Source organism: Stegostoma tigrinum, chromosome 12, assembly GCF_030684315.1.
Source record: "Stegostoma tigrinum isolate sSteTig4 chromosome 12, sSteTig4.hap1, whole genome shotgun sequence".
NCBI classification, from domain to species: domain Eukaryota; kingdom Metazoa; phylum Chordata; class Chondrichthyes; order Orectolobiformes; family Stegostomatidae; genus Stegostoma; species Stegostoma tigrinum.
This window is the reverse complement of record NC_081365.1, coordinates 28,836,186-28,848,701: the sequence shown is the minus strand read 5'-3', so window position 1 is coordinate 28,848,701 and position 12,516 is coordinate 28,836,186. Positions and strand designations below refer to the sequence as shown.

Genomic DNA, 12,516 nt, shown 5'->3' with positions numbered 1-12,516 from the left:
TGGCATTGCTAGCACTGTTCTCTCTAGGTTTTGACTGCTGTTCCATCCAGTTTGTAGCACTGCACGGTCTCTTTAGGATTACTACTTAGGGAAGTATATGCATATCTGAAAGGAGTTTTCCTGTGCACAACCAGATTGCAATGTACCACATGAGGAACAGTTACTATATGGGAGGTAACCGTGTGTTACTAAAAAGAGGAGACTCCACATGCAGGACCGGACGCAAAGACTTTCAAAGTTCAGCCTGAGTCAAAAGCAGGAAGTCAGGTCAAATTCTCAGAAGGCTTTGAAGCTGTAAAAGGAGACAAATGCAAAGGTAGAGAAAATATTTCAAGAGATTTAGATTAGAGTGCTACAGAGCAGGAAAATTTCAAAGGGCTGGAAAAGAAACTGTAGCAGATTCAAAGCCCAGACACAAACTAGTAATATTCTATACAGGAAAAAGATAGAATGGAAATAATTCACCTGTAAGAAAGCAAAACTCAAGTACTCATCCAGGTCAGTTAGGCACTGTGGGCCATGAGAATGGTGGCCTTGCCATTACCTCAACCATTTGATAATGTAGATGGCTCATCCTTCATCGTTCTAAAGAGAAAAGCCTTAGATCTCTCAACTTTTCCATGTAAGACCTTCCTTCCATTCCAGGCAACATCCTGGTAAATCTCCTCTGGACCTTTTCCAACACTTCCACATCTTTCCTGTAATGAGGTGACCAGAACGGGACATAATACTCCAGACGTGGGCAAACCAGGCTTTTGTATAGCTGGAACATAACTTCACGGCTCATGAACTTAATCCCTTTGTTAATGACAGCTAACACACCATATTGAATTCAAAACTGTAATAGGGCTTAAACCACCTGACTCCTAGGAAGGATTGCTACCAACAGGGCCAAGATGGCACTTTAACATGCTATTTTTGCAGAGTTCAGAGAAATCTCTCCTATTGTTGTGTTTCTTTTCTTCTGTCCCCAGGTATAAGGAGCTATATGACCTCCATTAACACTAATTCTAATGCTGCTTTTTAAAAGATAAATAGCACTGATCTGCTGACTGGTATCCACACATATACCTAAACTTCTGACAATTCTTCTTTCAATACTTTCTCTTCTGTTCTGATTGGGGAACATGAACTCAGTAACATTTAGGAAATGAATCTGCATGTATAGTTCCAGCTATTATAGAACTACACACTGGTTCCATTGGCAGTTGGCCACCTCAGACTTATAACTATATGAAGATGGGCTATGTACACTGTCCTAGACAGCAATATGCATATCCAATAAACAGAATTGATTAAAAAAAACAAAAATACTGTGATAACACGAATGTTCAAAATGAACACAAAGAAATAAAACCGAGCCACTCCATCAAGCCGAACATAATACTGCAAACCAAATTTAATTGCAAAACAAAACACAAATCGTAACCACAGGTACCACATTAAAGTAGGGATTAGTTTTCCTCAGTTTTGACAAGAAGCTCATTGCAAAAAATGTCACAGGAATTCTAAATTGCAGTGATATTCCTAATGAAAAATTTAATACAAACCTCAAATACTTAAACTAGACAAAGTGAGCTCATCCAAAGCATTATCTTTTCTTATGTGAAATTGTAAACATCATTATAAATAACTATTCCAAGTTCATCAAGAAATTTTAAAAAAATACAGAGCCCTTTCCTCAAAAGAGAATTGAAACTGTAAGCTGAGCTGGTGGCTTTAAAATTGTGCAGTGCATTCATAAAAATCAATATTAATTTCCCAATTATTATGAAGTATGAAACAATCAGAAACAGCTAGAGGATTTCACCAGCTGTCAGGATAAATAATTTTAGTCACCCAAGTGTGCTGACTTCCAAAATCAATGCAATCATCATTACCTTCTTGTTTGAAAATAAATCCAGTATAAATATTTCCACCATAAATTCCACACTAAAGCAGTAATGCCAGTGCTGTCTGCTTCTGAACAAGCACATTATGCTACTTCCTCTGTGGACAGATGGGTATGTGCAAAGTCTTGGTTTTCATACCTTTTACTGCGATTGTAGCCATGCCATTTTAACACATGATTGTTTGACCTGTAGCCAAACCAAATGAGTGGCTATGTGGTGAAGGAGAGACCCTTATGACTACTTCCCTGTGATGGTTTAAGTGTTTGTTCTCCTGTGGCGTCTGAGAGTTTGTTTTCAAACAGTTCCATGAAAGGAATCTGGGCTATCTACCAGTAGTAAATTTGCCCAATGCTACTTTGTTTTTCCATCTGAACTGCAAAAAACGTTGAAAAGACATGCATTTCTTAAGGTTATGAAGTTCATCTCAGCAATTTATTCACTGGAGCAAACATGTGGCAAAGGATCTTTTTATTAAAGAAATGATCAATGAAGTCAGGGAAGAACTGAACAGCGTTCAACATAGGACTAATCCAGGTCACTCTAGTATGACTATGGAAAGAAGAGGAGTAGCTGGATAAGGAAACTCACTGAGCTTTATTTGGGGTTGTGAAGAGATTAAAACAAGCTTGAAAGCATCCTTACCCTGTCTGTTGTCTCTATCAATTACCTAGAAGCAGCATTACAGGGTGTGTGGAGACTAAGGGGTACTTGGAAGTGTGCTTACCCTAGTCAATAACAACAACTTGTAAGATGAAACTTCCGTCGGCATTTCACAGGAGAATTGTAAAAGACTGCTTCATGCTGGAAGTATATTAGGTTGGATAATGAAAAGCTTGGCCAAAGAGGTAGGTTTGGAGTCGTTTAAAAGAGAAAATGAAGGTAGAGAGGCAGAGAAGAGTGGAAAGGTATTCCAGAGCTTGTCGTCTCAGCAAATGAAGACACAGCCGATGGGGGAGCAATTAAAACAGGGGGTACGCAAACGGTATTACAGACTACAGAATTACAGATGTGCAGATATCCTTCAGACTTGTGTGCGTTGGAAGTGATTACTGAAATGAGAATTTCTAAGATATTGTTTGACTGGGCAAAGAACTGTAGGTCAATGAGCATAGAGATGTTGGGGGAATGCAAGTTACTGTGGAGTTAAGACACAGGAAGCAAAGTCTTGGATGACTTCAAGTTAACAGAGTAGAATGCAGGCATGCCAGAAGTACGTACTAATCAAGTCTATGGGCAGAAATAGGTGGTCTTTCTGATGGCATAAAGTTGAAGTCAAATTCATAGTTCTGTCAAAAACTTTGAAGTGGCCTTACACTGCCTATAAGGTCCTTGGAAGACTGTCCTAGAGCATTACAAACTGTAACTTCCAGCTGGCAATGGTATTCCACGTGGCAGTAAAAGACGCTGCTGTCGTCAATTTTTTTTTCACTATGGACTTTTCAAGCCGCATCAAGTGAAGTCAGTTTGTAGATAAGGCCAGCAGTCCCTAATCAGTGTCTTTGCCACCCAATTTTATAGTCACTTTCACCCAGAATGAAACAGCTTCAAGTTGCTTTTATTTTGTATCAGAGATAATGGGAAATGCAGATGCTGGAGAATCCAAGATAATAAATGTGAGGCTGGATGAACACAGCAGGCCAAGCAGCATCTCAGGAGCACAAAAGCTGACGCTTCGGGCCTAGACCCTTCATCAGAGAGGGGGATGGGGTGAGGGTTCTGGAATAAATAGGGAGAGAGGGGGAGGCGGACCGAAGATGGAGAGAAAAGAAGATAGGTGGAGAGAGTATAGGTGGGGAGGTAGGGAGGGGATAGGTCAGTCCAGGGAAGACGGACAGGTCAAGGAGGTGGGATGAGGTTAGTAGGTAGATGGGGGTGCGGCTTGGGGTGGGAGGAAGGGATGGGTGAGAGGAAGAACAGGTTAGGGAGGCAGAGACAGGTTGGACTGGTTTTGGGATGCCGTGGGTGGAGGGGAAGAGCTGGGCTGGTTGTGTGGTGCAGTGGGGGGAGGGGACGAACTGGGCTGGTTTAGGGATGCGGTGGGGGAAGGGGAGATTTTGAAACTGGTGAAGTCCACATTGACACCATTAGGCTGCAGGGTTCCCAGGCGGAATATGAGTTGCTGTTCCTGCAACCTTCGGGTGGCATCATTGTGGCACTGCAGGAGGCCCATGATGGACATGTCATCTAAAGAATGGGAGGGGGAGCGGAAATGGTTTGCGACTGGGAGGTGCAGTTGTTTGTTGCGAACCGAGCGGAGGTGTTCTGCAAAGCGGTCCCTAAGCCTCCGCTTGGTTTCCCCAATGTAGAGGAAGCCACACCGGTGGTATACACCAGAATCTGAATTATTACTGTATCAGGAAATGCCAGAACCCCAAACCCACTACAAGTCTTTCTCCAGCCACAAAATAATATCCAATAAACATCACTGTACTTTGTGATCAATCAACTAATTCGGTGTCCATATTGCTGCTATTTTGTTATTCCGTGAGCTCTAATATTGCTGACAAACGTGTTGTAGAGTACTGTATCAATTATCTTTTGGAAATCCACATGTACCACATCAACAGCATTGCTCTGATCAACCCTCTCCATTAACTCATCACAAAACTGTAGCAAGTTAGGTAAACGTGGATTTCCCTTCAGAAATCCAAGCTGTCTCTCCTTGATTAACCCACATTTTCCATGTGACTAGCAATTCTATCCTGAATAATTGCTTCCAGAAGTTATCCCTGCGCTGCAAACCGCCTGGTCTTTCACAGAAATCAAGATGGCAGCAGTGCAGTAGCAGCAGTCGTGTCCAGGTCCTGAGCCCAATTCGACTGCTTCCGTCTGCCTTTCTTTTTTACCGCTCTCACTCTCTTTTATGTTTGTTCTACATTTTCTTTTCTTTTGTCAGTGGGAGCGGTCCCCTGTCTAGACGTCAGCAGCGGCAGTAGTGGTCCTGCAAATTATTGGCGGTGGTAAGAGTGGTTCCTTCCCAAGGGGTCAGCAGCGGCGGGTTTCTTTACTGAAATGGTGGTCTCAGGAAGGGGCGACATAAGCCGAATGAGGCTGTTCTTCAGTGTGACGGGCCCAGCATCGAGTTGGAGCCCAGTCTGGAACCCGGCAACTTCAATGACGACTACATTTCCGAGATCGGCCCTGCGCGAACTCACAGCTGCAAGGATATCAGTGGAGGCAAGATGGCCTCAAGGAATGGTGACACGGTTCCAGTGGCAGTGGCACAACTCCAGGACGTGGCTGGGCCTGGGTACCCAATGGCACAGGTGGTGACATTCTGATTGTGGTGGCAAGCAGGGACCTGGGGAACCTGAGTGTTCGCAGGCTGAGGGATGGACTTTGTGGTTTTGCTTTTCTGTCGGCAAGACTCATGGCGGAGGTGGGGGAAGTGAAGTGATCGGGACATTTTTTTTTGTTGTGGCTGTTTCTTTTATTTCTGTTCCTGTTTGCAATCCTGTCTTTTTTATTTACTAAGATAGTACCAGAGCCTGGTGATTCTGTACACTTTTCGCTGTACTCCTGTATTCCTGTACTCGAGTACACGTGACAATGAAAGCTAAATCTAAATCTTTTTTGAAGAGGCTCATAATGTTCGTATTTCTTCAGTCCTCTGACATTACCCATAAGACTGAGTGAATGATTATGGCCAGTGCTTCTGGAATTTCCACTCTCACTCTCTTTCAGCATCCTTGGTTGCATCTCCTGCACTCCTGGTCCCTTCTCAACTTTGAGTACAAACATCTTCTCCATGGTCACATGTATGAGAATTGCAGACAATTTGCTGGTTGATAATGTGTGCAAGACATCTATGATCAACACGGAACTTGATGAATTTGATTAACCATACTGCAACCAAAAAAATGCCAAAATATTCTTGACTGAACTGCCATTCTCTACCATTCCCACATAGAGTGTAGCGTGAAGTGGAACATATTTCAGGACATTATTCTTAACGCCGCAAGACTGGAAAGATATTGATTAGCTGAAGGGTATGATAGAGGAATGGACCAGGGGTGTCACAGAGAATTTACTTTACTCAGGTTCTGAACGAATAAAATAAAGGAACACAAAATTTCTCATGGCATTGCACTGGAGTTGATAGAAATGGCAGTGGAAGAATCATTAAATATGAAGGCATTATATTATGATTAAATATATGTTGGAAGATGAGGACAGAGAGGACCCTATAACAGTCTGGGAGGGAAGATAATGAATGAGAGAAGAAGTGCAGAAAATATGTTGAACACTGTCAGGGGCTCGGTCAATCAAGGTGGAGTCATACAGTCATAGAGTTTACAGCACAGAAACAGACATTTTGGTCCAACTCATTCATACCAACCTAAATATCCTGAATAAATCTAGTCCCATTTTCCAGCATTTGGCCCATTTCCCTCTAAAGCTTTCCTATTCATGTACGCATCCAGATGCATTTTAAATGTTGTAATTGTTCCTACTACCAGCACTTCCTCCGGTAGCTCATTCCATACATGAACCACCCTCTGCATGAAAAAGCTCCACCTCAGGTCCCTTTTAATTGTTTCCCCTCATATGCCCTGTATTTTTTGGATTGCCATGTCCTGGGGAAAAGACCTTGGCTATTCACCCTGTCTATGCCCCTCATGATTTTATAAACCTCAATCTCCGACGCTCCTAGAGAAAATGCCCCAGGATATTCAGCCCTTTTCTACAACTCAGATCCTCCAATCCTGGCAACACCCTCGTAAATCTTTTCTGAACTCTCAAGTTCAACAACGTCTTTCCTACAGCAGGGAGACCGGAATTGTACTCAGTATTCTAAAAGTGGCCTTATCGGTGATATCATTGGACAAAGAAGGGGCATCTAGCTTCAGGGAACAACTTCCTTCAAGTTCACATCTGACAGATTTGAATGTAAAAAGTTGTTGAATGTAAAAAGTTGCCCTCCGACCACTGGTCATGGAATGCAGCTTAAACTGCTTTCTCCAGTATATTACTTTCAAATAAGATGTAACTGAGTAATCAAAAGAAATTGAACACTGTACCTGAACCACTGGATTCAGGATGCGTTACTTTGGCATACACTTCAAGTATCTTCTCTGGATTTTCCTTAATCCTGGACCCCCATCTAGTGTTAAAGAGAAAAGACAAATCAGAGGCATTTGTATAGGAGGTTGCATCATCAGAATAGATCCAACAAAGTAGAGAAACTGGGAGAATGGAATTGAATGCTCATGAAGGCCATGTATGAGGAAATGTCATCGTGGTAGCTGCGGGATGTAGAGGAATTTTAATGGATATTTGTTGAGAACCTTTTCTGCTAATAGAGACAGGGAAATTAAGGAAAAGAAATAGGAGGCGGGACTGTACTATTGCAGAAATGAGAGAAGGATGGATATTCAGGGTGGAAGTAGGAATGGTAATGATGCAGTCATCATTGTACTAGTAAAGCAGTGAGGTATCTGCAATAAAATATGTTCCAGATACCCCGCAGAAAAAGAAAACAGGCAGAGTTAGAACCCACACAGCAACACTTTTTATTTGAGTTGAATTAAAAGAGAAGTTGCTCAAAGTGAGAACAAATTCCATTCCAGATTTCCAGCCATCACAGTTTTTTGTTTTACAATAAGTTTAGCCAGATGGAGGAGAGCAGTGCTCATTGGAAATTGTTTGGTTCTCTTTTCAAGGAGGAAGTAAGCAGCCACCGCGTCATCATGGTGGGGAGTAGTGAAGAGGAGATAGTTACTGCCTGGAAAATGACAATTGAGACAGAGAGAATCAGAAAAGTCACAGATGTAGGTGGGGTCAGTGTGTACGAAAGGAGATCGAAAAAAAAGGGTCCAGGTGGGGTGAAATGAGTTATGTTGAGCAAGAGCAGGAGCAGGCTGAAAGGTTAGGTCCACCACGGTAGTCCTGTTTGTGGGCAGAAACGAGCTGTTTGAGATTTTGGGAACTATGTGATTGGAAACAATAAGGGAAAACCTCTGGAGAAGAAGATGAGACCAGTGACAGTGCTAGTCAATGGCTTGATTTTTGGTGTCTTTCAGTAAGGACACATCATTCAATATCAAATAAAAAAGATCTGAAGGCATTGTGAGAGGTAAGGATCAAAGATGTCAGCGCGAAGTGAAGGAAAAAATGATTAAGGGGGCTGGGGTTGTCATTGGTGAATGAGTTGCTGGAGGTTGCAATTCTGAAAGGATTGGGAAGGGTTTCATTAAAAAGTGAGAAGCAACAAAGGATGAAATGAAACAGCAAAGCAGGACGTGAATGGTGGAGCAGATGTGATAGGCCAAATGACTAGTTTTTACTGCTACCTGTTATGGTTTTAGTTTTGAGATGGAGTCAAATGAGACTTTAAAAAAAAAATTATTGCACATATTATTAATGTCACTGGCTAGGTCTGCATTCCCTAACTGTCCTGGAGAACATGGCGGTGAGCTGTCTCTTAAACCACTGCAGTTTTAAGGATGCTGGAACACCCACAGGCCTGTTAGGAAGGAAGTTACAAAATTTTGACCCAGTGAGAGTGAGCAAATACCAATTAAGTTCTAAATCAGGATAGCATGTGACTTAGAAGGCAACTCGCAAGTGCTGATGTACCCATCCAGCTGCTGCCCTTCATTTTCTAGGTGGTACAGGTCACAGATTGGGAGGATGGTAATGCCAGTGTTTAGCTAGAGGAAGTAATGATTCATTTAAGACTTGATGACAGCCTGAGCAATTGTCTGTAGTCGGCATGTAAAGATGAATGTCATTGATTATAACACAGTTCTGTTTATAGGAATAAGAAGCCAGAATCTTCATGTAAAGATATAATGATTCAAGAATACAGCTTGAATACACTGGGCCATGCGCATTCAGTTCCTTTCTAAAATTTTCTCATCCAAGTATAACACATAGGAAAATAAAGTCTTCCTGAGTGATTTTGGGCACAGAATAAAGCTAATTTGCTCACATAGTTCCATGAGCAGTTAGTAGTACAGGTGAGAGAATTCATCAATATGAAAAGCATATATTTTGTTTTCTGTTGCTTCCATAGAGATTGAATTGTTGAGAATTTAATTTGACGGATTGAAGATCTGTTTGTTTTACAGATTGGTGATTTCAATATCCTGACCTAGTATAATCCTGATTCAAGAATAACATTCCTTGCCAAACGAGCTATCAACACTCAACAGCACATCACCGATTGAATTTTATCTTTAAATTCCATTCAAATATCCTTTAGAAGAACAAATTCTTGATACATGGAAGCTGTTGCAACATTTGGGCCACTTGCCCTCCAACTCGTTTTTTAAAATCATGGAAGAAAACGTGAAAATAAAGGAACACAGATGGTTATGATTGTTAAAACTGAAATGTGCACCTCAATGCATAGAACAAATCTTGACAATCAGACAAACCCAGACTGAATTTCTGACGGATTTTTCAGGTTATTTTATTCACTTGGCAACCATATTACTACATCCCAGTTCAAATTCTTCATCAAGCGAGTCATGGTCTCCCACATATCAAAGTCAGGTTTGAATAATTCTAATCAACACAGCATAACTAACACACAAAAATGCACAAGTGTAAAATACTGGAGAAGCATTTTTAACACAAACTATACCCTGTGTTATAAAATTTCAAATCCACTTTTTAAATCCAGGCAGGCTCTCCTGTTTGAGGAATTCTTTGTCAGTGGGTAATATTTCAGTGTAGGACACGTATCAATCCAGACAGCCAAACAATTTAGGGGTCAGACAGGAAAGTGGAATGGAGGCCACTGATTGGCAGAACAGGTTTGAAGACATTAATGATTAACTCCTACTCCTAAGACCTATGTTCTATTCTCAGTCAGGTCATGCCCAGTTGTTTTGAGAAGGTGGTTGTGGACCCTGCCTTTAGTGTCTCCATAATGTTTTAGAGTAGTTTATTGAATGTGGTTGCCCTCCTTCTCTGAAGACCATTAATGAACTGGTTGGTTTTTTGTTTAAATAAAGCAAATCTTTGTGGTTAGTGGTGTCGATGTGGACTTCACCAGTTTCGGGGTCTCCCCTTCCCCAGCTGCATCCCTAGACCGGCCCGGTTCGTCCCCTCCCCCCGCTGCACCATGCGGCCGGCCCGGCTCTTCCCCTCCACCCACTGCATCCCAAGGCCAGTCCAACCTGTCTCTGCCTCCCTAACCTGTTCTTCCTCTCACCCATCCCTTCCTCCCACCCCAAGCCGCACCCCCATCTACCTACTAACCTCATCCCACCTCCTTGACCTGTCCGTCTTCCCTGGACTGACCTATCCCCTCCCTACCTCCCCACCTATGCTTTCTCCGCCTATCTTCTTTACTCTCCATCTTCGGTCCGCCTCCCCCTCTCCCTATTTATTCCAGAACCCTCACCCCATCCCCCTCTCTGATGAAGGGTCTAGGCCTGAAACGTCAGCTTTTGTGCTCCTGAGATGCTGCTTGGCCTGCTGTGTTCATCCAGCCTCACATTTTGAAATCTTTGAGGTTATTTATTTTGCTGCAGCTAACAAGACACCAGAGTGTTAAAATCTATTTTAAAATTCACCCTGGTGAGATTTGAACTTATTGGTCTGGGTTTCTCACTGTTAACAGACTACATCCAAAATGAAATCAAAGAGCTTTTGCTGTTAAAGTGTGTAATCATAACCTAGGCGGACTGTAGTTCTATAGATATAGATATGCAATTCACCACAGTGTTCCATCTGTCTCACCATAGGGGAACAACTGTATATTAAATTATACAGAATATACACCACAGAAACAGGCTGTTTGCCCTGCTAGTCCATACTCATAGCAATGTTCCACATAAACCTTCCCCAACCTGCTTCATCTAACTCTTTTAACATAACTTCAATTCCTTTCTCCTTCATATTTTTATCTAGCTTTTCCTTCAATGCATTGATGGTATCAATTACTCCTTGTGGTAGCGAGAAATGAAAAAGGATAAACTGACTGTACAAAACAGATGTCTATTCACAACAGCTTCCAAACAGCTAAAACAATACAGTTTTCCAACCATAACAAATTGTACTTACGTAGAATCCAGCTGTACTGATGTATTGTTTCAACTACTTCAATAATTCAGTCTAGCCATACCAATAACTAGTAATATTGAACTAAAGCTTCAGGTCAAACAAAATAGAAACCCCATAAGCAGTGCTATGCAAGTACAGAGTCCCACTATTACTAATCAAAGACAAATATTTATAAATTTGGCTGTTAAGGTATGTTTTTCAGAAATGTTTCTGTTCTGCTGTGTCAGCAGTAGAGTAAATTGAACAGGAATTTTCACAAAGATAAGTTGTGCCTGAGATTGTGATTATTCACAGATTGAGTTGATGGGTTGAATCCTCATTAACTACCTACTCCACCCCATGACATGCTCTCATCGAACTCTAGTCCATTTTACAGGCCTGCTGTGTGCATCCAGCTTCACACTTTGTTATCTTGGATTCTCCAGCATCTGCAGTTCCCATTATCTCTGATCATCATTTTACCACTTACTGGATATCGAAAGATTGCCATCACTAAAATGTGCCTGTTTTAAAAGACCATTGCCAATACTTGTTCAGATGCACAATCTGGCATTGTCCCTTATGAGCAATGTGATGGGACTGGCAGCCATAAAGCTATGCTGCTTGTGGTTCACAGCCAGCATAGTTGATACTCCCTTGTACATAAACATTGTTTAACTACCAGGTCACACAGTTTGCAGTCCTTAGTTAGATTCCATCCAAACAGTCTCTCTACAGTTGCCAATGCTCTGTGCTCAATGTCCACTGAAAACTCACAGCTTGTCATTGTCCAGTAAGGGAGGATCACATATGGGCAATTCCAAATACTAGCGCTTATTTACAGCCAGCAAAAGAAACACAATCAATACCATTACAGCCAGCAGTTCACCTGCATAACGCCAACCAAATGCTGCCATTATAGCTAACGACTATTTTACATTCCATGATGGTCAGCTGCACCCAGCTGTCATTTGCTGGATCCGAGTGCCAATCAGCTGCTGCTGGCCCTGTAGTACCTAAAGGAGCTGAGTTCTGCCAAGCACAAGGACAGCTTCTTCCTCCACCAATGTCCTCATTATCCTCCTTGGAGTCTACTGCCATTCGCCAGCTTCCTTGGTATCTATCAAATCACCTCATTGCCCACTCCACTGGGCAGACTGCAGCACACCAGGAAGATGTGGCACACTCTGTCAGAACTGTACTGGAGACCCTTCCTCAGACTGGTCCGAACAGCTAAACTGCAGCTTCAGGACCACTGTCTGTTCCAACATGCTCCTGGTCAAAACTTGATAAAAGATGCCGTAATGGTGAATGACCAAAAGATGAGGAGGAAATAGGAGCATCTGCTGTGTTCTAACCCCCTTTCCATCCAACATCAAACATTCAACTTCTTATTGCTTTCTGTAGAGTCCATCGTCATACTTGTAGGACATATGAGACGAGGGTTCCCTTCGACTACAGTACCTATCAGTGTTTCACAAATTATGGGAAGTTTTGGCAAGTATTCGGCTTCTTTTAAATCACTGTCACTAACTTCTCCATCACTCAGGTAACAGCTGGATTCCCAAGCACCAAAGTCATGGTGCAATTTACCATTGACCAGCATTTGAAGCCCAAGTATGTTCAC

At 42.2% G+C, this 12,516-nt stretch overlaps 1 protein-coding gene across 10 annotated transcripts in view; it reads right to left on the bottom strand.

Moving 5' to 3' along the window:
• Positions 1 to 12,516, bottom strand: part of col8a1a (collagen, type VIII, alpha 1a) — a 146,329-nt gene that overhangs the window by 23,290 nt on the left and 110,523 nt on the right. For 8 of the 10 annotated variants that reach the window (XM_059650233.1, XM_059650235.1, XM_059650231.1 and 5 more), the window contains one exon: positions 6,914 to 6,996. The exons of 1 other annotated variant lie outside the window; for it this stretch is intronic. The gene's annotated coding sequence lies outside the window, so the exon portion shown is untranslated. Of the gene's footprint in view, positions 1 to 6,913; positions 6,999 to 12,516 lie in introns of all 10 variants that reach the window. One more of the 10 variants, XM_059650232.1, reaches the window with a different exon arrangement.